We start from the raw sequence: 23,314 nt of genomic DNA, 5'->3' as shown, positions 1-23,314 counted from the left end.
GGTGCATGTTTATTTTTTATTAAATTCTCCACCAAAAGTATCTATAAAACTTGCCAAAATAACTATCCAAAATATATTTTTCACATTATAAAGTAACTAATTTTATGCAAAAATTCAACTTTTTTTTCAAAACTGCGTAGAATTTTTATTTTAGTACTATTTACTATCAGATTTAAGTACTTGCGGTGTGCAATTTTATCAAAAAGACAAATTCGTTCAATTTTTTATTTCAGGATGAGATAAAAAAATATTGCATTGTACGCCATTTGACCTTCTCGAGAACTTGGAGAGCGAACATCATTACTCCGCCATATTTGAACTAATTTGGTTTAAACCAATTTTTTCTACATCTTCGAATTATAAGAAATATGTGAGAAATATTATGAACAGTTCATTAAAAGTCTTAAGCCGCAAAAATATTTATGAAAATCAACTTTTTATTCGGCCAATTACATAGCCTTCCCCCCTTAATTATGTAAAAAGTGTGTACTTTTGTGACCACTAATTTCAAGTAACTCACAATGTACGTTTCTTTACGTGATTTTAATGCCGTTTTAATTACGATCCAATTTTATATTTAAATATCGGATCAAATATGCCATATGCAGCGACGTAGCATAACATTTGCATAACATAAATTACATCACTATGTTGCCTAGTGTACACATATAATTATTAGAGTAGGTAGTAACGAGTTAATGCCGTTACTGCCATCGTGTCATTTTTCGGTAACGATTGTTATTTTTTTTCTATAACCGTAATGGTAACGTCGTTATATTTGTACATGCGACGTCAACGATAAGGAATTCAGTTATTTTTATTGTTACTTTAATTTTTTCTTATTTTTGTATCTAATTAATTCTTTACCTAAGAGGTGCAGTATAGTGCATTAATTCGCGTGTTTTCTCACGAAAAAAAATGCTAGTACTCAGTAGTGCACAGTAGTGTCACTACTGACATGCAATAGTATCACTACTGAACCAGTAGTGCTACTAATAGTGCTAATAGTGTTCAACAGATTCGAGTGGCAGAGCCAGGCGAATTAATACACTGCACTGTGTCTGGGTACACATTTCATTGGTTAACAATTTTTTTTTAATATTCTAGTGATCCTAATGCCCTAAAATTTTACAAATAAACCATACGTTCCATCTAGTTTAATTTTTTTCCAAAAACATTTTTTTATTTTATATACCATAAATAACATATGATTTTTTATATTATTTCTTATATTATGTAGTTAAAATATTATGGCTAAAGATATAAATGAATAAAGTACTTAGAAATGCAAAAAATTTAAATTTTGACTTTTTTCATTGAATTTCTATACAAAATATATATAGATACTGGACCACCTCTTTGGTAAAATAAATATATAAAAGATAAATCCTGATTGCTCAAACAACGGTTATTCCAAAAATTGTTTTTAGCAAAAAATAAATCTAGATAGCAAATGTAATTTATTTGTGAAATTTCAGGACACTAGAAACACAAGAAGATAAAAAATGAATGTTTCACAAATGAAATGGGTACCTGAATACTCCTTCGGCCTTCGGTAAAGTAAATAGATTTGCACATGTTTTTTTTAATGTATAATGATATGTACAATCGGTGTGCCAGGTCAATGATTACGTCCTATAAATGCAATCATATGTTTTATTTATTTTATATTGTAAATATTGAAAAATATTCTGCACTTTTATTCGAAATTGTGTTTTGATAGTCATTATTGTCAATATTGAAAGTTTACACATAACGTACACATAACGTTAATTATAAATTTTTAGTACTGGCAGTGCACATTAGAATTTTTTAGCAAAGATATTAATGTTTAATAAAACCGTTTAATAAAAATTGTTGATAAAGTTTATATATTTGTAAATTGCAATCTATTACAATTTCTAATGGTAAGTACATTACAAAAATAAAGATATTATTATAAGAAATTTAAAAAATTATTAAGTACTTTTAATATAAAAAAAGGAAAGTTTCTTATATAGTTTGGAGTTTTACGTTTTAATAACATTGATTTTTTAAATAACATAACTTTAAAATATAATATCTCACTCTAGCATTACAAAAAAAACAAGTAGTAATATTTCCAATTCTGATAATTATGTATAAAAGGTACATATGTAGCTGTCGTATTTTATTAATATTTTTAATATGTTATGTTATATTCAAACAAATAACAAAAAAGCAGAGTTAAATAAATTAATATATTTGTTTAACTGAATGAAATTAATGACTTATAAAAATAATTTCTTTATCTTAAAGTTTCATGAACAAAATGTTAAATATTACGTTAAGATTAAATTAATTTGAAATAAAATTTAATTTTGTAGACGAGCATTATTTATATATAGTAAAATTAGAAATTTGTAACTTTTTTAAATTAGATCAAAATAATTATAATGTAAACCATCAAACAAATTTAATATTATTTTATTTGTACATTTTTATGTAAAATAACAAATCTGTGAAAAAGAAATAATTATTTTTTAAGTGAAAATGTATTTTTTCTTTTATATAGATACATTTTTAAAGTAGGAAAAGGTTAATAAATTCATAATTGTAATCCAATAGGTTAAATTGAAATAAATCAAATATATAGTGCACATAATACCAAACACAATAAGATACCATTGCATGTGCATTTGTGTAATATAATTAATGTTAATAAATTTAAATTTATATGTTTCAAATGTTTCAACTAGATAAAGTCAAAAATTAAATTATTTAAAATAGACCAAGTTAAGTTAAATATAATTAAATTTTAATTTTATTATTCAACTTTTTAACCAGTTACCACCCATTTCCTGCAAAAAAGTTATTCCAGACATGTGAAATTAATAAAAACTGTAACTTCATGTTCATATTTCTAAAAAAATTATATATATTCTCATCTTTTTAATAACTCTATTGAACTAATCCATAACAGATTGTGTATTTATTAATAGCACGTGTTTGTGTACCGTGGGAAAATATTTCCTAACGTTCATATAAATAAAGCAACGTTGGAGGGCGACCCCAACATGAATGGGTAACCGGTTGAAATCACCGTGAATTATTTTCTCAGTATTTTTTATTCATAATTTTATCGTGTGTATTCTTAAATGTGTTGCTAATCAATAAATTTTATTTCACTTGTAATGTATACATTTGGTCAAAAACCACGTCATTCAAATAAATATATAAATGACATCATCGGAAGGTAACATTTCAACATTATTTTTACGTTCCATTATCGGAAGCATGTTTTGGTCTTTAATGACATAACTAATGACGAAAATCTCACAAATCAACGTCATTACGTTTCCTGGATCGTAACTATTTATTAATTTATTTGTAAAACTGAAGTTGGCATCAGTTTCATTAGATAACATTGTCCGTGTTGAATTATGATGTTCGCTTCGTCGCTCACAATCAGATAATGAGTAGTCTTGTATAATTCGAATCGCCAAGGAAATCTCGGCTTATCTCATTCACAATTAAATGTTTCATGCTATAAATATAACAACGGCGAATGAACTGTTGCGATGTATTATTATTAAAGAAGAAAAAAATTGAAGATATGTATATTAAAACAGAAATGCATAAAAGTTGACTTAATTTTTTTTAATTAATCCACAAAAAATAAACACGATTTTAAAATAAAAATTATATTAATGCTATCTCTTAAAAAGATTAACTTATTTAATTATATAATTATGAAATACATAACGTATTATTTTAATAACAGATAAATTAATTAGTGTATACACAGAGAAAAATGCTTTAATATGAATTAAAATGTAATGTGATCCGATTAAACGCCGAATCACGTGCTGTCATTAATATATGTAGTCAACTAAATTTTATTTATTTAAGTATATTTATTATTGTCTTTACTTTTAATCTTTCTGTGTTATTAATACTATCATTGAAAAATATTTTCAATTAGACTGATGCTCTGTTGATTGAACAGCATTTTTTCTCTATATATTTGTTATTAATATATTAATATATGGTATGTTACTTCTTAGATAATTTTGTGATACATTTCAATGGCCATCTTAAGTCTAAACAACTAGATTAATCAAAATACACGGAATCTGCGTAATAAAAATTAGCAATCTTGAACATGTTTATCGGTCTTGCGGACGTAGCTGGCCTTCGGTTTTTTTCTCACAAGATCAATATGTATGCCGAGTTTCTTGTAACGTCAATGCACTCGTACATAGATAAGGAAAAACCGATCGATGCAGCGTGTGTTTCTTTGATATCGCGTCACGCGAAGCGGTAAGAATAGACGCGATTTGTCTCGGTGAGATAAGCCAATAACACGTTTCATCGTATTCCGACAAATTCTGTCAATCGAAAGTAACATACACGAATGGGAATAAAATTTGTAAAACAATTAAACTCAACTTACAAACAATCATATTGCCTTAATATATTTGAATTTCAACTATTGCAATTCTCTCAGATTAATATTATGTGGCTTTTATTTTTATTACATTACTTTTTTTTAAATACTGTTTAAAAAATTATTTTAAAACAGTATTATAAATTAATTTCAGGCAATAATTTTTAATTGTTTGTGTTTAGTAATACTTATCAGAATATTCTTTTTGTTCAAACACACCGCCGAATTAAATATACTGAAAGAATTTTAACTTCTTAACTTCCTTTCTTATACATCTCTTTGAGAATTACAAATATGTTAGAAGATTCTTCAGTAGCATAGAAAATTATGATATTTTATTTTTGCTAAAAATTAAATTTCTTATTATACATATAGTTTATAAATATTTCGTTGTACAATATTTTTTTTTTAAAGGCATAATACTTCAGAAACTATTATTCTTCTACCTCCGCTTAAAATTAAATTTCCTATATTGCTGAGCAATCGTATACGGGACGACACACGTACGCTAACGCGACTTCTCGACTTATTATTAGGCCCACTTGACCCAGAAGATCCCAGAGAGTACTAGTCGCACGGAGAGTACTAGTCACATGGCCTCAGAAAGCTTCCGAAACTGCGTTCGCCATTATTTTCAGGTGGCTTACAGCGTAAATGAGAGCGAGCAGGAATTCGCAGACGAACATCCCTCAGATGTGTTAATCCCCAATTCCCTTTACTAACTCTGCCGCGGTTTCGCTCCTTTCGCTTCACCCCTTTTGATCCTGATGCGCTTTTCCATCTCTCGTAGCCGCAATCACCGCGTTCCTCTTGTTTTTCTTCCTAAGTGCTGCGCGCGCGCGTGCAAGTTCGCGAGGGAAGTTAACCCTGTATGCAACGCAAAATGCTCAGCTGCTACGGGAACGACAACGACGATGACGATGACGACGGCGGCGCGGCGGTAGCGATGGCGGCAACGGCGACGGCGGTGGCTATCACCGCGCGCAGCCGATCGATGGCCCAGTGCCACCTCGCGCGCGCATACCGTCCTTGTCCCCCTCCCACCCCCACCCTAACGATTTGTCCTCCTCGTGCATTCTCTCGGGGTGCGGGGAAGCCTTTCGTGACGAGCGAATGCACCCCCTTCCTTCCTCGTTTCATCTCGTTCTTTCAAGTCCTTTCTTTTTCGCTCCATCTTGCATCTTCTATGCATTTCTTCGTCCCCTGTGCTCTTTTGCTTCCCTCTAACATCGCGTTTAGCATTCTATTCTTTGTTGACACGTTTTACAAAAGAAATTTTCGAATTTCTGTTTCGTGCAGTCAAATGCCCTTTTGTCTCAATCGCATTTAAGATTTTTATTCCAATTCTGAAAACGTCCTCTTCCTGTTTCTTTACTATTATCTTTTTCATTGCATCAAAATATCAAGTACAAAAAAAATTGTTCTTTTCTCTTTCATTTTTTATTTTGCGTATATTTTCTAAGTTCTAGCTTCACGTATGTTACGTTTTCCACGAGTGCTGCCTTTAGATCTAAGGAGATTTATTCTTTCAGTAATTTGTGTTTAAAAGACGGAGTCCTTTAAATTTCCAACTGAAATAAGGTTTGTCGTTTTAGTAAGGCATCCCTTTCTCGTACGTATGTTTTTCAGAGGCTTGGTGCTCATATGTAAGAATCGCCATCTCTCCATTTTTCCATCCAAAATATAAGTGCATTTTCCAGTCTCTCGATCCTCCTCTCTTTCCCGCTGCTTTCCTCTCAACGAAACGAACGTCCGTCACGTAACGACCATCGCCGTTGCTGATCTAATCGCAGCCTTGACAGCGCTTTTTAGCTTTTAGCTCTTTACAAACTTTAATAACATAAAATGCTCGCTTCTCCTTCGCAATCACCGTTGGACCACCGTAGGTCTTCTTCCACCTTGATTCGTCTCCTCCTCATGGCTGCACCGGCTAGTCATTACCGTGGCTCTCTCTCTCTCTCTCTTTCTCTCTCTCTCTCCGATGTTTTTTTTTCAGATTCTCACACTCTTCCACCCTTTTTCCACTTTTCTTTCTCTCTCCCCATTTTGCTGACTGCAACATTTCTTTTTCTCCCCTTCAACCTCCTCTTCTTCTCGCCATCTCGATCTCTCTTTCTTTAGCCGCCCTCACGTCAGCAGCCCTTCACTCCTCTTTTTCATCCGTTTTTCTCCCTCTCGTTTGCTCTCCTCTGCTCCTCCTTCTCCTTTACTAATGTCGACATTTGCCTACCTCTCTACACTTGCCTCTCTCTCCCTTTCTCTTCGGCATTCCCACCCCTCACCAACATCATCCCCTTTTTCCACCCCTTCTCCCTACCTCGGCAGAACGGCAGTCGCGCAGAGCGGTCGCAGTTCGAACACGCCAGCTTTCGGATCACGAAGGGTCTGTCCGTCCGCCGCTTCCACCCTCGCAGACGATTCCTCTTCTCGTTCCTTCGAGCGCCGTCCGGCCTCACTCTTTCTCCCTCTCTCTTTCTCTATCTTTCTCTCTCATTTTTCCTCTCTTGCTTCTCTCTTCTCCCTCTTTCTCTTTCTCTCTTTCTCTTTTTGTCCTTGCATTCTTTTCTCTTCTTATACTCCTCGCGTTCATCCCGAGTGATCGACATTGGTTCCGTCATCGAGCGCCGCTCGATCTACCTTTCAAGTGGATACGCCACGCACCGGTCAGACCGACGCACTATACCGCCGCCGCGGTATCGTCGCTCGTCGTGCCGTTCGCGTTCTTTCACAGTCGCAAACGTCGCAGCGGGATGGCACTTTGGCAGACCAGGGAATCGCGACCACGCACCGGTTGATAGGAGGTTAGTCCACACAGAAATGCTCGCTTTTACGAGTACACGAGTCTCCCTCTCTCAGACCCGAGCCTGTAGACTCGCTCGATGGGAGACCTCTGGGAGAGCCGCTGCTCCGAAGCCCATTGACAGTTCACGGGTAGCGTAACGACACACCCAGGCCACGAAACGTGCAGCATCGAGTGTGCCTAGGGCAACGGCGAGCCTTGCTTCGAAGCCGCATTTGACGCTGCTAGATCAATAACACGCCGTGCGAGGAAAACTCGTACGCGCGGAAACTTCTCGGTCGGCTAAGAGTTCGCACCACTGTACGGTCCGCCTCTCGCGATCTCACGTTTTCTAGAGCAGCTTCTAGAGCGGCTCTAGAGCGCGATAAGCATTGGTGTCGAGACGTCAGCGAAACGTGTCGTGTGGAGATCGTGAAGACGAAGTCGTGTAGTGATAATGACAGCCATTGACTAACCAAACCACGCACACAAATTGACGGTAGTCATTGCGTTCTTATTATCTAACAATTAACTGCGCTAGTCAACATTAATAATGGACCATCTCATTAGTTCACATTAGTTGACGGCGGACTTTAGGGTGACAATCTGCTAATCTCTGTGCGCTGATTGCGGATAATCCTCGGTGAATAATAATTTACAATTAATCATCTAACTAATTCAGTTGGCGTCGATTTCGAGTTTATATCATCCACTAGCTAGACAGCTAAATATGGTTTACGATATTCCAATAGATTAACGGTAACCGTTGGTTTTTCCATTGCAATTGCTGCTGGTGTGCCGAACGAGGAAGTCGGATTCCGCTTCGACGAGCGTGGAAGGATGCACGTAGCTGCGGTGTGTCATAGTAAATTGAGACGGCTATCGATTTTTTACGTGTGCGCCTCGTCGGCTTGAATGTCGAGGATGAACGGAAACGTCGCGGTGGATATCGGCATCCGATGGACGCGGCAGCCGATCGAACAACGATTTTGTGTTCCAATTAAAGAAAATTGTGATTCTCCATGATGGCTTTACGAAGTCAACGATAATAAACATAGTTGTGTTGTGCAGAGGAGCATTCCAGTTGCGACTGCAATTGAAATTTTAACAAAAAAGTCCAGCTAGTGTGCAAACGTTTGGAATAATATTATTTTTTAATCGAATTTTAGCAAAATGGCAATTTTTATTGATTTCCATTGGACAATTTTTTTCTCTGATATTGAATGTAGGTACAGAACACAATCCAAAAGACTAAACGTTTTGTTTTATTTTTTGCTAAATATTTTTTTGATAAATTAATTTTGTTTATTTTTAAATTGATTTAATTTTCAGGTATTTTTTCAATTTTTGTCTTTCGAATCTTCATGTTTTCAATTAAATGTCTCAATATTAAAACGATAACTTTAAAATCTTTTGTCAAACATTTTTTTACTAAAAAAAATTAATTCTCTCTCCTTAAGAAAAGTGTGTCGATAAGCTGATCACTATAATCAACAATTGATGATATTTCATCAGTTACAATTGTAGCTAATCAGTTTATTGAAACACTTCTTCTTAAGGGAGATATTTAATATGCGTGGGGCAAAGTCGCTTATTATGGGATAGGTTCCTAATATGAGACAGCGAAGTTTCTGCTACATTAATAAACGCATATGGTTAGTACCATCATAAGCTTATTACTTTTGCCGTGAAATTTATTTAGTAGAAAATTTGTTATTAGATTACGTGTGCATTCGTTAAAAAAAAATTTTTTTGAAATTGAATGTTGTCAAGTTTGATTGAGATGAGTCTTTAAACCTTGTTTATTATAAAATAAACAATTATTTGATAATAAATTCTGTGCATGCAGTGATACAGTAAAGTCGTATTAATAGAAAAATACGGAATGTGATGATTTGCTTAATTATAAATGTTAGATTTGATTATCGAGGAACCGCAAAGCGTGGGACTCGTAATATGAGACACTCAAAAATCCTTAATTATTATTGCATATTCTGACTTCAAAAGCTCTCCAAAATTCTATAACGATTTTGAGCTTAACTTGAATCTAGTAAGAGCCAAGTCGATAACACCAATGTCATATAAAAAAAAATCTTTGTATCTCATATTAGAAACCCTTTTCTTGAATTAGCAAAATTGGCAATTTTGCAAAAAAATTTCATATACAACAAACTATAACTATTATCGATTCGTAACCTTTATCGATCAAACTTAGATATATTTACTATAATTTGAATATAAAAAGAAAAGTAAATAGTTTAAATTAAATAAATTTTATGTCTTTAAAAAAAAGTATCTCATAATAGGCAACTTTACCCTATATAATCTTTATTAAAGAAGCGTAATTTCTAAAAATAAAGCTTTTTTGCAGAAGTCAAAAATTCTACTACATTTTTTTTTAAATAATGCAATTTTAATTTTAAAATATTATATAAATAGTTAAATAATTAAATAGATACACTTAAATAGTTGCAATAAATAACGAAACAGAAACGATCAAACCAGAAGACTCGTTAAATACTTAATCTGTAATCAAAACTGACTTCACGGATTCTGATGCACGGATTTTGTATACAAGTTTAATATAGTTACAGTGAAATTATGAATTGTATTACCAGTAGTAATACAATTCATAACTGGTATTACATGAATTGTATTACCAGTGGTCTCGTCAGTGCGTGGCTATTGTATTACTAAGTAGTAGAATTCATCGGGCGAGACGAAGGATAATGAAATCGCAATCTCACGAGTTAGATGATAAATTGCTCCTTCCATTTTTCGACATCTACCGTCGGAAAATCGCATCGATCATAAGAGTGATTTTCCTCTTGCCCAGAGGCATATACGTAATGTGCATAGTGAAAAACAAAGCGTGTATACGTGAGAGGTACAAGTATTGTTGTAAAAGCCAGTCTACGCGCTCGGTCTTCGAAATGAAATGAAATTTTTCTGTACTGTGATTTGTGAATGGTGTATCAGTGACGGCATCGCCATTCAAGCTCTTCACAAAACGACTTATCGACCATGCTGAAGCTGTAGCACGCGTTTTAATGCACGAGAAAGTCTGAGGTCGCGTTTCCTTTGACACATTCTCCCCCGCGCAAGTTTACGGAGAAGAAATCAAATTCAAATTGAATTTATGCGTGGGTCAACGTTCATTCTTGGAATTCCGCTTATAGCTGACGTATTTTGTTATTATGATCGGACGAGATATAATAAAATATTCTGAAAGTTGTTTGGCTGAAAATTCTTCAATGAATACGAAACATATTGTTCTCAGCGAAGGTTTTTCAAAAGCATTTGCTGAAGTAACTATTTAAATTTGGATAGTAACTGTCACTTTGATCCCGATTAAATTTTGAACAAGGTAAATTGTTAGTAAACTAAAATTATCGTACGTTCACTTTTTGTAAATGTTGTCAATTTCTTGCATCTTCATTATATTCTTGACATTTTCAGCATTGCAGCAAAAAAATTATGTAATGTGTTTATCATCTTATATATGTATGATGCCTTGACATTAGAATAGAATATATTTCTGATCCCCTCAGGGTTAAAGATTTTATCATATTTTATTTTCGGGCGCTGGCTTACATCTACCTTACAACTGGCTTATTCTAACTTATTTCTAATTTGCGCTAACTTATAGCCTCGACGTTAAAATGGCGATTATTACTTTTTATAATATAATAATTATATTTTAGAGAGAGATTTATTACATCTATAAACGATGAACGTGTAAACAATTTTTTTATTATACGCACAAGCGAGAGACACAATGTCCGATGTTGCAGAAATTTCAAATTTGCATACAAATAATGTTAGAAAATCTAGTTAGTTGTTTCTGAACTTGTGTACTTAAAAATTTGTTGAAACGAATCTGACGTAACGCAATGTAGAATATACATGCTGGTAAATAGGCCGGTGAAAATCAATATATTTATTCTTTCGCACGGTTCGATACAGGTAGTACTCTATGACGTACTGGTTTAATCTTGATAAAAAGCGTGACCTCGTAAACGATAAAAATAATATCCCAGGTTTTACCGGGTCCAACTTTAACCCTTTTATCCCGTCTGAAATTCAATGTAATGATCTGGTCGTATACAAAAAAAAGAGAGGAAGTGATGCACATCCTGGAAATAGGCGTCTTGTCACATATACCGTGAGCTCAAAATAACACGTAGTTTTCTTCCCCCTCTGTTTCCATATCGTGTTCTTTTTTTTCTGTGTCTCTTCCGCTAGAAGGAAAATTAATATTTCTTCATGAGTTATACAGAAACGTAGAAGCGGCAAGGCTCATCGTCTGCGAAAATTGTCATGGATTGATGGAAGCGACAGACGTGCGCTATGATAATAAGTGGATCAATGTGCGCGCCATATTTAATAAGCGCAGATAAAGGAGCGCATCAATGTCGAGCTGAAAGCATTGGCATATGCCTGGAAATTCGATTGACACGGCATTTCCTCACCGAGCCGCTTCTATCGCGGATGGTAACAAAATTTCTGATGGAAGTGACGTTTTTAAAAATTCGTTACAAACACAGCTAACGAGAGAATTATATTTAGCGCTAAATTTTTTTGATTACTATGCTAGAACTAGTCTCTCTCTCTCTTTCTTTCTCTTGTTTTCCTTATTATCAAATTTATTTTACTGTTGCATGTTTGCTTCTTTGTTCAAGATTTTGTAAAAAATACAATATCAAAAGCGCGCGCGCAAAAACATTCGTGAATAATAATTTATAGAATTATTTTCTTATCTTAATTAATTTCAGAATACATAAATCTTGTTTAGAAATACGAAAGTTTCTCGATCTCTTTTAGAATTCGAGATTAAATTTTAAATACGAAAAGCTGTGGAAGAAATTGACAGAAATTTCTTTATAAATTTACTCCCATCTTTTCTTCAAAAGATAAAAAGCTCCATAAACTCAATTTATTTAATTTCTTATTTAAATATTTATTATATTTCCGTTGCCGTTTTTACTTGACGCGACTATCGATTCTGGATTGTATTGTGCTTAACGAAGAGTTGATAGAATGCGAAAAATGTACGCCGATAATGCGCTGGTAATTAGCAAAACTGAGCGATACTGGACGAAACTGGACACGGTTTATCGATTTCCTATAACTCCGGTGCAAATTTCGTTTACGAATCCCTATACTCTCGCTAATGCGATCAATTCAAATGCTGACGGTAATCGATGCGATTCCTTTTTTTAGCGCATAGCGCTGCAAAATACCTTTTAAATAAAAATAAATTCTATTATTATATAATAAATATATTCCCTTGCGAACGGTGGCGTTAGGCGAAGCCATAAGCTGCAGCGCCGAATCTAAATCCGGTAGCTGCGAATCCATTTGGAAAATGTGCAGCGATGGCACGCCGCTAATTACCAAAACCGAGCGCTGCAACACGTACGTACATACACGTAAGCCGGTTATCGATTTCTCTTCGCGTATATAAGTTTGGCGGAAATTTCGCGTCGCGACTGCGGCGCAATCGTGCCCCGGATCCATCGCCTCTGCTCCTCCTCCTCCTCCTCCTCCTCCACCACCTTCATCGCCCCGCTTTGCCGTTTCGAAACTTTTCCCCGTGGGTCGCGTTTACACGATCCAATAAGTTAATCGCCCGTACCGGTATCTATACCGTTGTACATGCGGGATTAGTATCTTAACTTGATAAACTTCGCGTCGTGTTACGTAATCCGCTCCCGACTCCGGTTTTCGCCTAGCCCGCCCGACACGTCGGCTCCCCTCATTTCTATCGCTGTCGAATGAATTATTTACGGGCGCTTATCTGCCGTTTCAACCGGGTTTCGGTTTGCGTCGAGTGATAGTACTGCAAACACCCTCGCACTTTGCCACGTAGGATGTACGAGGTACTCCGGAACGAATGTGGAACGTAGCAATACATTTCTACTCTCGAAACGGATGGCCAAACCCCTATCAAAAATTAAAGTCGCAATTTCGATTTTTCTATTATCTCCGCGATGCAGGCTGCCTTTAATATCGGATTACTGTGGTTGATATCGAAGAAACGTAATTATACGTTATAGTCAGAATGGACTTATCTTCGATAATGAACTGCTTATGTAACTGAATAGATCGGCAAACAATATCAATTACGTGTCTTATAATAAGAAAATTCATGAAAGGTCGTGAATTATACAACGAAGAAAAGGAAAAATTATTGAGATAAACTTAAGTATTAGGAGAGAGCTGTCAAATGCGTATTATTTTCAAGTTACCTTTTATTATACTTTGCATTTAGTACTGTTTTGGATGCAAATTAAAGTTCAAAATTCTAGCTTGCTGTTTCAATCATTTACTATTACATATTAAACCTTTCAGGTAATAACGAATTAATTTGTTACAAATTATTTCCTATAATATGCTGTGAAAGATACGATTTAGAAAATCGTTAGCGTCTAAAGCGTATCCTTAGTTTTTTAAATTGTTTTATCTTTGAAAATATTAAATTTATGAATTAAGATAGTTAAAAATATAAACAATCACAAATTAATGAACAGTTATTTTTTTTAATAAATAATCAAAAACTCAATAAAATATTTAATGTTCAATAATTAATAAAAAATAATCATGAAAAAATAAGAACACGGAAATAAAACCGGGTTGAATTTTTTTTGTAATAATATATTTTTATTGGTATACAGCAATTATCAGTTTTACATTTATCAGTTATGAATCTTATATTATTATCTGTATTGTAATTTTATAATGGTACGAGTTAGGAAACTTGATAAAATTTATGAAAATATTGATTTAATTTTTTAAATAATTATAAATATGTATATAATATGTATACAATAAATATAAAATATTTTACAAGCTTTTCCTCGTGAAAATATTGTATAATGATTCAAAATAAAATTGCATCATGACATTATCAGCTTCATAAATTGGTGAAAAATTTACATCAGATGCATCTAATTTTTTAAAATGCTGATCACATTTACAAAACAAGATGAGACTTGTTAAACCTTTATATATATTACTTATTCCTATATTTACTCTTATTTTTGTTACTAAATGTTGCTTATGTGAAATAAAAATGTAAAATATTGAAAAGATATGTACGCTTTAGGAAACTGGTATGCATTTAGCAACTCTGCCCTGAAATCTATTCAAGTTACTATTCGTATATCAATGTTGTTTCATTCATTTTTTATTTGCTATGGTTAAATCTCGTCATGCATATTTTCGTTAATATGAATAATGTAAAAAGAAATGATCTTTATGATAACTAGAGATAAATAAAACAAGCATTTTTGAAATTGAAATAAAAATCAAGTAAAAAAGTTTGTTTATGGTAAAAAGTATCGAGTAATTCAGATTTTACGATAACAACTGTACTTTTACCAAAATATTAACAAAAAAACGAGAATCATAAAATTTATTGTTCTACATAATTGTTATTAAAACTTTTGACATACGTTTGATACGTTACGTCGTTATAATTTAATACTTCTGTGTATTTATAACTTCAAATCGAAGCGAAAATATCCTTGCGTTGCGCGAATCAAATAACATGAGCTTTAAATTCATTTCCTGCTTCCTACTGACAATGATCTAGATATTCATGGCCATCGTCATTTAATTATTGTATTACATTTCGATTGTTTACACTTATATATACACAGAAATCTTCTGGCTGAATGCATAAACTGAATTCTAAAATAATACGAGATTAAATACGGAAAAGAGATATATATCCAAATAGAAAAACTTTACAAATACAGAATAAAAGGCTTACTAAATTTTTACTCAAAGCTTCAAATTTTTTTGCGAGTCACTTTTATTTCTAGTTATATCTACAGTAATTTGTTGAGTGTAATAACACTAACATATTTCGTTGTAAGAACTACGATCGGGAATTCAGTCGTAATTACCAGCCGAATTCGTTGTTTACGCAATTATCTTTGTGATGCCAATTGCATGTCAAATGAAAGCTTTTCGCATATTTAATATAAACATCGCACATTTCCCGCGGCGCGGCGTAACGTCGCCGTTGTTCCCGGATCATTTCGATCGTTGCACTATTATCTATGGCATTCTAAATCCCTTTACACCAGACGTGTTACTTCGTATCGCTAAATATTCATCGTGTCTGCATACGAATGTACGCCGAGCGCGTATCTGATAACGCCACACGTTGCTCCACATTGACTATCCGCTTTTACGTATCTCGGCCCCGCGGTATTTCACTTTCCCGGCCCAGGAATCGCGCCCGCGCGCGCGCTGTGTATCAATGTTACAACGGTGGAAACATTTGCATTTCTGGGTTAAACATTAACACGCCCGTATACACGTGCCTTTGTATGCGATCTGTATCGTGTATATTGTTACGATATAACGATCATACGAGAAAGAGCAAGAGAGAAAGAGAGCCGTCGATCACGTACCACCTCAGGTAAATTTCATTTGAAAATTAAATCAGAAATCATGTTCTATTTCCCATTAGCTAGGTGACATTAATTATGTCACGTTACGCTTGTCATTGTATTACGTCGTAAAAATATCTTGCTGTAGCTCTCTTGATTCCACGTGTATATCTGTTTTTCTTGCTGACGCTTTTCCTTTGTGTGTGTGCGTGCGTGTGTGTGCGTGCGTGCGTGTGTGTGTGTGCGTGCGTGCGTGCGTGCGTGCGAGCGTGCGAGCGTGCGTGTGTGCGTGCGTGCGTACGTGCGTGCGTACGCGTGTGTGTGTGTGTGTGTGTGTGTGTGTGTGTGTGTGTGTGTGTGTGTGTGTGTGTGTGTGTGCGTGCGTGTGTGTGCGTGCGTGCGTGCGTGTGTGTGCGTGCGTGCGTGCGTGCGTGCGTGCGTGCGAGCGTGCGAGCGTGCGTGTGTGCGTGCGTGCGTGCGTGCGTGCGTGTGTGTGTGTGTGTGTGTGTGTGTGTGTGTGTGTGTGTGTGTGTGTGTGTGTGTGTGTGTGTATGTGTGTGTGTGTATGATTGCCGTGTATATGGGATTAACTTCTTTCCCATTGTATTTCTTTGGTATTAAAAACTTTTTGATACCAAAGAATAAAAAAGGTTCTAGTGAATAAATCAAATGTGAAATAAATATATTATTACTTGTAAGAGCCACATCAGTTGACAGTGCGTGATAGATTTAGGGTAACTCCAATATTTACGTCGCGCGAGGATTTATGTATCAAAAAAGTCAGAAAAAATAGAAAGCAGAGAGATAAGTTACTTACAATCATTCTGTTGCTTACAGTCACTATGTTTTTATGTTATAAGGAGGGGAGTTGTGAAACATAATATTATTTTGTTTTTTGACAATAATTCAGTAAATATTAACACAACACAATTCTACGCCAATTTATTAACCATAGAGTTTTACAATATACAAAAGTTTAACAAGTTTCATCTTGTTTTGTGAGTGTCATAAGCATTTTAAAAAGTCTGATACATCTGATGTAAATTTTTTACCTATTTATGAAGCTGATAATAACGTCAACATGCAATTTTGTTTTTAATCATCATATTTTCATGAGAAAAAGCTCGTTGTAGAATATTTTACATTTATTGTATATACATATTTATAATTATTTAAAAAATAAATCAATATTTTTATAAATTCTCTCAAGTTTTCTAACTCGTACCATTATAAAATTACAATACAGATAATAATGTAAGATTGCTAAGTGATAAAGGGAAAACTGATAATTGTTACATATGATTAAAAAATACATAAATTACAAAAAAAATTTCAACCTAGTTTTATTTCGGTGTTTTTATCTTTTCAATTACTATTATTCAATAATTATAATAATTATTGACATGACTTAAAAAAATTTTAATTTTAAAAAATTCTAGTTTATTCAATAACTTGTAATTTGTACTGATAGTAAACAAGGTTTTAGTGAATCTGAAAAAATAGATTGTTATTTTTACGATATCACAGAAAGTAGCAAAAATCGACAAACTTTACAGTTGTCATCTTACCCCCCCCCTCACACCTATATACACATGTAAAAATTTTTTGCTACCTACAAAACAACATTTAGCTTTTATAAAAACACAGCAAACGCTAATAATCATTATAACCAAATTAGACATTCTACAATGTCTAATTCGACTGTAACAAAGTAATTTTAATGGTTATTCTTAAAATTTAACGCAAATTATACAAGATAAAAGTTATCAAAATTTAAAAACTGAAAGCTTGTTTAGGTTTTTTCTTTTTTTTCTAATCAGCAACAAAAAATTTTATTCGCTAATGCTGGAATTTTAATCTTGAAACTAGCTGCAAAGAAGAAAACAATAAAAAATTTGCTTTGTAGGCGCATTCTATTATTCACTCAGAATATTGAAAATCTATAATGCATTTAACATAAACAAAAGATTTTCTTTCACTGAAATTTGAAATGCAGCCATTAATAATTTTTGCAGCAAAAACTTCTCTATTTTGTTAAAATTTTAAATAAATAAAACAATTAAATAGATTTAAATAAATTTTTGCTCAAATGTTTATTAGAGTTCCATTAGTATATATAAAAATGTTAATTGTTAATGCTATTTTTTTCCCATCAAATTTGTAAATAACTACTGCAAAACGCGATTTTATATAAGAATCAAAAAGAAACTAAATGGCTTTTAAACCAATAAGTGAACTGTGCTCAAATTTTACACAGATACGTAAACATAATATTAGAATATTCTATAAAACCCTTACATTTTTTAAATGTTTTGAAACATGACATATATGTTCTTAATATTAACAAAACCATCGTGAGTTAAATCAATTTGTCAATATTATGAGTGACGGCAACGATGTATTATAATCTATGTAAAATGATTACTCTCTGTAGGAAGTGTAAAAGGTTTAGTGATTATTTCGTGATACTCACAAGTATAGAAACATAAAGTTTGTTTTTTATTCCTACACTAGACTGCACTAGAACTTCTCTTCTTTGCTTTCGCTAACTTTCAAACATATACCTATTTTACTTTAAGTGTACATACAGTTTAGAAAGTTCAAGAACAGAAAACAAATCAATAGTAAAGGATGGAGTAACACGAAAATATTTAGTTCTTGTATTTTTTGTACAACATGATTTGTACATTCATAAGTGGCCATAATCTCCTTTTTGATACACGGCAAAACTGTAAGGATTTTTCAAAGCTTTTTTTCCAAATATAAGAAAAATATTTCGTATTTCTAATATTTTTTTTTATAGTAATAGATAGTATAAAATTTTTATAGGAACATTTTATTTTCCTTAAACGTATTAAGTAGTACTTGACAAATTAAGTTTTTGTTAAGTGCAACGTATATATCGGAGTTACCCAATAATCATTTCGATACTTAAATGTTCACGGGTGTTCCCGATACTATCGGTTTTTTTAATTTAGATCAATTCTGACGCCCACTGACAGACAATCATTTTTATCCTTTTACGTATTATTTGGACGTCCGATTCAGAATTTAATACGAATAACAGGGAAAGACATTGAACCATTGCCATCACATTTCTTATTTCAACTTTTGCTTTGTTTGTACGTTCTGAAAAGGCTCCAACTCGAAGATCAAAACGTATTTTATACGAAGTATCGGAATGATTGTACTTATTGCATTGTCAACAGCGGCGACTCTTACAGGGAGGAGGCGGGGGCAACAATATATTAATTTAAAAATTATACAAAAAGTATGTGGTTCTAAAATTAAAAAATAAATTAAAGGTCAAAGAGCCAATTGCTGGATCATCAATCAAGAACAATCAAATATTTATAATAATGTTTCTCCGTATCGATATAATTTTTACTATTTAGAGATGTTTCGATTGCAATTTACGTTTACAATGTCTCATTGCATTCAGTTCGAGTTAATTGTAAAGACAGCTCTACCATACGGTCGTTGCAGCTTTGCATCAAGCTACTATATCTTCGACAATATTCTTATTTTAAAATGCGTTCGCATTTTCTTGTCATTTCTTTGTCATATTTATTTTACTTTTTATTACCGATTACATTACAGTAGCAATCAAAAGTAAAGGTACCTTTACGTTTGACGCTAGAGTTTCAAGCGATCACGTGTTCACACGTGATCAATCCTACCATCAATCAAAAAAAAGTTCAAATTTGCCAATACTTCAAGCATCAAAACTCGATATCAGGTAGAATATTAATTAAATAATTGTTTAAATAAAATATTCTGGATATAAATTGACAATAAATTCTGAAAATACAAGTTATTGCAAGGTAATACATTAATTTATTTTATATAAAATAATTTAACGTGAAATTTTATGTGACAATTATATTTATTATATTTATTATATTATATATATTATGTGAAAAATTTTATTACAAAAATGAAAAAAATGTTTAAATAATTATTTTTAATAATTTTGGTAAAACAAATGCCACAAATATTGACATTAATCTGGAAATATAAATTAAGTACTAGTAAGCATTCGAGATAATCTTTATTAGAAATTGTAAGAATTGAACTTTACAGAATTTATCAGCTTTAATTACTTGTCCCAAGTATTTTTCTATTTATGTAATTAAATTTTCCAGATTATATATAATATTTTAAATTTAATTCTATGACAAATTATTTATTTTATATTAAATAGATTTATATAACTTGCGATTAACTTACATTTTCAACATTTTCATCAACTTATCTCCAGAATCTGTTTTCTAATTAAAAGATTATTAATAACCTACCTAATTGATACCAACCTTTGAAGCTCGAAATTGGAAATTTTGAACTTTTTGGTTGACTTAAGGGTCACGTGTGGTGAGGTGATCGCTCGAAATGTTATTACCGTCAAGTGTCAAATAAAAATGTACCTTGAAAGCTAAAAATCGATGAGTACTTGGGCAATATCTAACGATAAAACATATTCTATATATTATTATAATATACATACAATATAATTTTGTAGTTTGTAGTTATTATAATAAATTTTCTTCTTATTTTTTTGATGTTCACAGACATCTGTGATTATCGCAATAAAAAAATGACGATGATCCGAGTAATTCTTCTAGGTAGACTTCAACAAAAAGCAATCTGACAAAAGAAAATAGTAATTTATGTATATTGTACTTTTAATATTTCTTTTCTATTTAATATAAAAATTTGATTTAAAAAATGTTGAAAATTTGCATCAATACGCCCATAAAAAGATTTCTCGATTCAATGCTATTATCTCTCTGTGAATCGTAGAATAAGATTAATACAGAGACAATCATAATTATTCTTAGGAAGGAAACATTATTCTTAAATAAGAAAAAAATGTTTAAATCCAGAATAAAACGGTCTTGATAAACTAAATGCATCAAGAAGTATGCCTATACAAATCAAAAGTAGTCAAGGCGACGTAATTCACAGTGACAATTGGTGTAAGGTAGTCGATTAAGAAATTTTCCATTTAAATCTTTTCACGCCTGAGAGCTTCAGAAATCTCTTCTCAAGCAATTTCTCAAGCTTTCTCCGATATTCCCTAATTTCCTCCGATTTTCCAGATCCGTGGCAATTCCATTCGTTCGCCTGCCGTTAACGCGCGGCGCCGTGCACACGCGTGCGTACATGTCGCGCGAGTGAATCAGATATCTCGCTCGAAAGAGAAACGGGAGGAAAAGGAAGTGAGAAGGACGGCTGGCGACAATCGATATGTGTGCACTGTGACGGCCACGCACGTCTTTCTTCCGTTCCAGTTCGCTTTCTGCATTCGCGCCGAGAGCGCTCGACATTGCACGCGGAAATCGATTGTCGCGTCTGGAAAAATTCCAGAAAACCGAGGAGGAAAACGCTCACGCCCCCATCTCGCACGCGTCGCCTACCCCCTTCGATCGAGGTTGAATCTGATCACAGATCAGAACTCGGTCGTAGACTCAATGCTTCTCTCTGTCTCTTTCTCTCTCTTTTTATCTTTCTGGCACTTTTCTCGTACACGAATATCTTCCTTTGCTTCGATTTCGCTAGCCGGAAGTTCCTTATCGACGGCTTCTGCGCGTTTAAGTCCCACGGCACGTAGCTGTCGCTCGCCAACCGAGTTTCTTTTCCGAGCTCCAGAATTTTACACGCAGTAGAATTTTATTCGTGATGTTACACTGACGCGCGACGGGCCGCTGTACATCCCCGTGAGAGCCAGATAAAATATATGTTTGAAAGCTGCGAATCTGTGCGAATTATTTGGAAATGTTGCGCACGGATCTTTTTATGCAATATCTGTTAAAACCGTTTGTGAAAATTGTTGTGGAAACACCTGACAAATTTGACGCAATAAAGAAACGATAGAGAAACATAAAGGAGTGGGTTTAAAGTAATATAGATAATGCTAGATAAATTCCTCGCGAATGTGGTAACGCGTACGTTTTAAATTAAATAAACTAACTTCACGACGAATTAATGAAAAGCACGACGAAGTAAGAGAATGACAAATTCTCAGAAAATACAAGTATAATAGTTCCTCAAAGCAATACGTTAATTATTCAGCTATTCTACATTCTACGCGTTTCTACATTCTTCCGTAATTTTTTCAGCGATAATCACACGAATAACTTTCTCTTTGTTTAATTTATTAATGTATGAAGAATCCGCGCATGAAATTCATTATTTTAAAATTATGCCAAGCCGCGCGGAATAAGGCAATTCGCCAGGCAATTCTATTCGTCAAATTAATTCTTCGTTAGAAGCAAACGATGAACGTTTCTCCATTAGCGCAGCCGGGCTTGTAATAAGCCATCCATTTTTCGTAGCACGTGTCTGCACGTGTCAGCTCATTTAAATCCGCCTGAGAACATTATGCCATTGAGGAGGATTCTTGCCGGTATTTCCATCCATCTCGCAAAAGATCTCGGTCGAAACTAGATCCTCCGACGCAAGTATATACGCCAACGTATAACGACGCAATGCGTAGCGACGTCGCGCCGCTATTAAATCAAGAATAAGCCGTTGGTCGATTAAGGACTTTGCGTCAGTTTCATGGTAGTTCTGATTCATCTGATTTTTAATTAATTCAGTGAAAATTTATTTGAAAAGTAACGTAAAGAAATTAAACTTGTTATATTTGAATTATGAGGTATTACAATATAAAAACGGAGTTTCAGGACTGACGAGAAAAATACCAATTAAATTTGAAAATAAGTGTCATATAGAAACGTGTTCTAGACTGAAATAAACTTTTAAAACGAGAAAATGCATTTCGTAGAAGAGAAAGAAAGAGAGAGAGAGAGAGAGAGAGAAGTTATATAGATACAATTTTAATTTCATTTCATTTAATTCCATGCCGACATTAATTTAACCGAGACTTTATTTGTAGTTCATCAGTCGAGGAATTTAATATTGAAAATTGCGAGGGTAGTAATGGTTTTTCGATAATACGTCACATAAAATATCAGAGTCTCTCGAGTTTGTGAAAAACAATTTCGGATATCTTTCGATCGATTCGGTGTATCGTTACAGAAGCCTATGGATTTTATATATATGGACGAGAGTTCTCTCGTCTCGCCGCGATATATTTACAAGGGCGCTGCATTCGAAGATATTATGCATTTTCACACATCGATGCGCTTTTCCGATACTGATACGAAGGTGAGTCCCTCGCAGAACGGAAGACGAGTTTAAATCGAGTGCGGCGCGCACGCGACAGTGTGGGCGAAGAACTGTATAATATTACAGGCGCACTTCAAAGGGCCGGTGTAATTATCGATGGACTTATATCGCGCGTATAGAGAGATTAAATGCAATTAAGCTTTACCACCCGTAGCCCACGAGCCGTTCTACGCGGAGCATATTATACTGTCAAGAAATACGAGAACGTATTTATCCTATTGAAAAGGTCAATAAATTCGTTCGACACCTCTCCCCGTTGTAAGCTCGTTTGCAAGGGAAAGACATTCGACAGATGACAGATATTCTAAAGTTCGAGTGAATACATTTCTAATAAACAACGCTTTTAAATGCATTACAAATGAGGATTAAAAAAAAACATGGAAAATTGTGAATTAAATTAAATTATAATAAAAACTTTTAGAATGTTAAGACACTTGTTCAACTATAGTGATTTGATATTTTTAATTATAATTACATTTTAAATAATTGAAACAAAAGTAATAATGCAGTATAACCATTTCACTAACTTTT

The 23,314-nt window shown here is 33.6% G+C and overlaps 1 protein-coding gene across 2 annotated transcripts in view; it reads left to right on the top strand.

Moving 5' to 3' along the window:
• The first annotated feature begins 6,750 nt into the window (after positions 1–6,750).
• LOC105204147 (calcium-dependent secretion activator) overlaps positions 6,751–23,314 on the top strand; it is a 38,645-nt gene continuing 22,081 nt past the window's right edge. Inside the window, exon 1 of one of the 2 annotated variants that reach the window (XM_039449941.1) lies at positions 6,751–7,209. The gene's annotated coding sequence lies outside the window, so the exon portion shown is untranslated. Of the gene's footprint in view, positions 7,210–22,226; positions 22,763–23,314 lie in introns of those variants that run through there. The other variant, XM_039449942.1, reaches the window with a different exon arrangement.

Source organism: Solenopsis invicta, chromosome 5, assembly GCF_016802725.1.
Source record: "Solenopsis invicta isolate M01_SB chromosome 5, UNIL_Sinv_3.0, whole genome shotgun sequence".
Taxonomy (NCBI): Eukaryota; Metazoa; Arthropoda; class Insecta; order Hymenoptera; family Formicidae; genus Solenopsis; species Solenopsis invicta.
The sequence above is the reverse complement of the archived record's forward strand: the minus strand, read 5'-3'. Positions and strand labels throughout refer to the sequence as shown.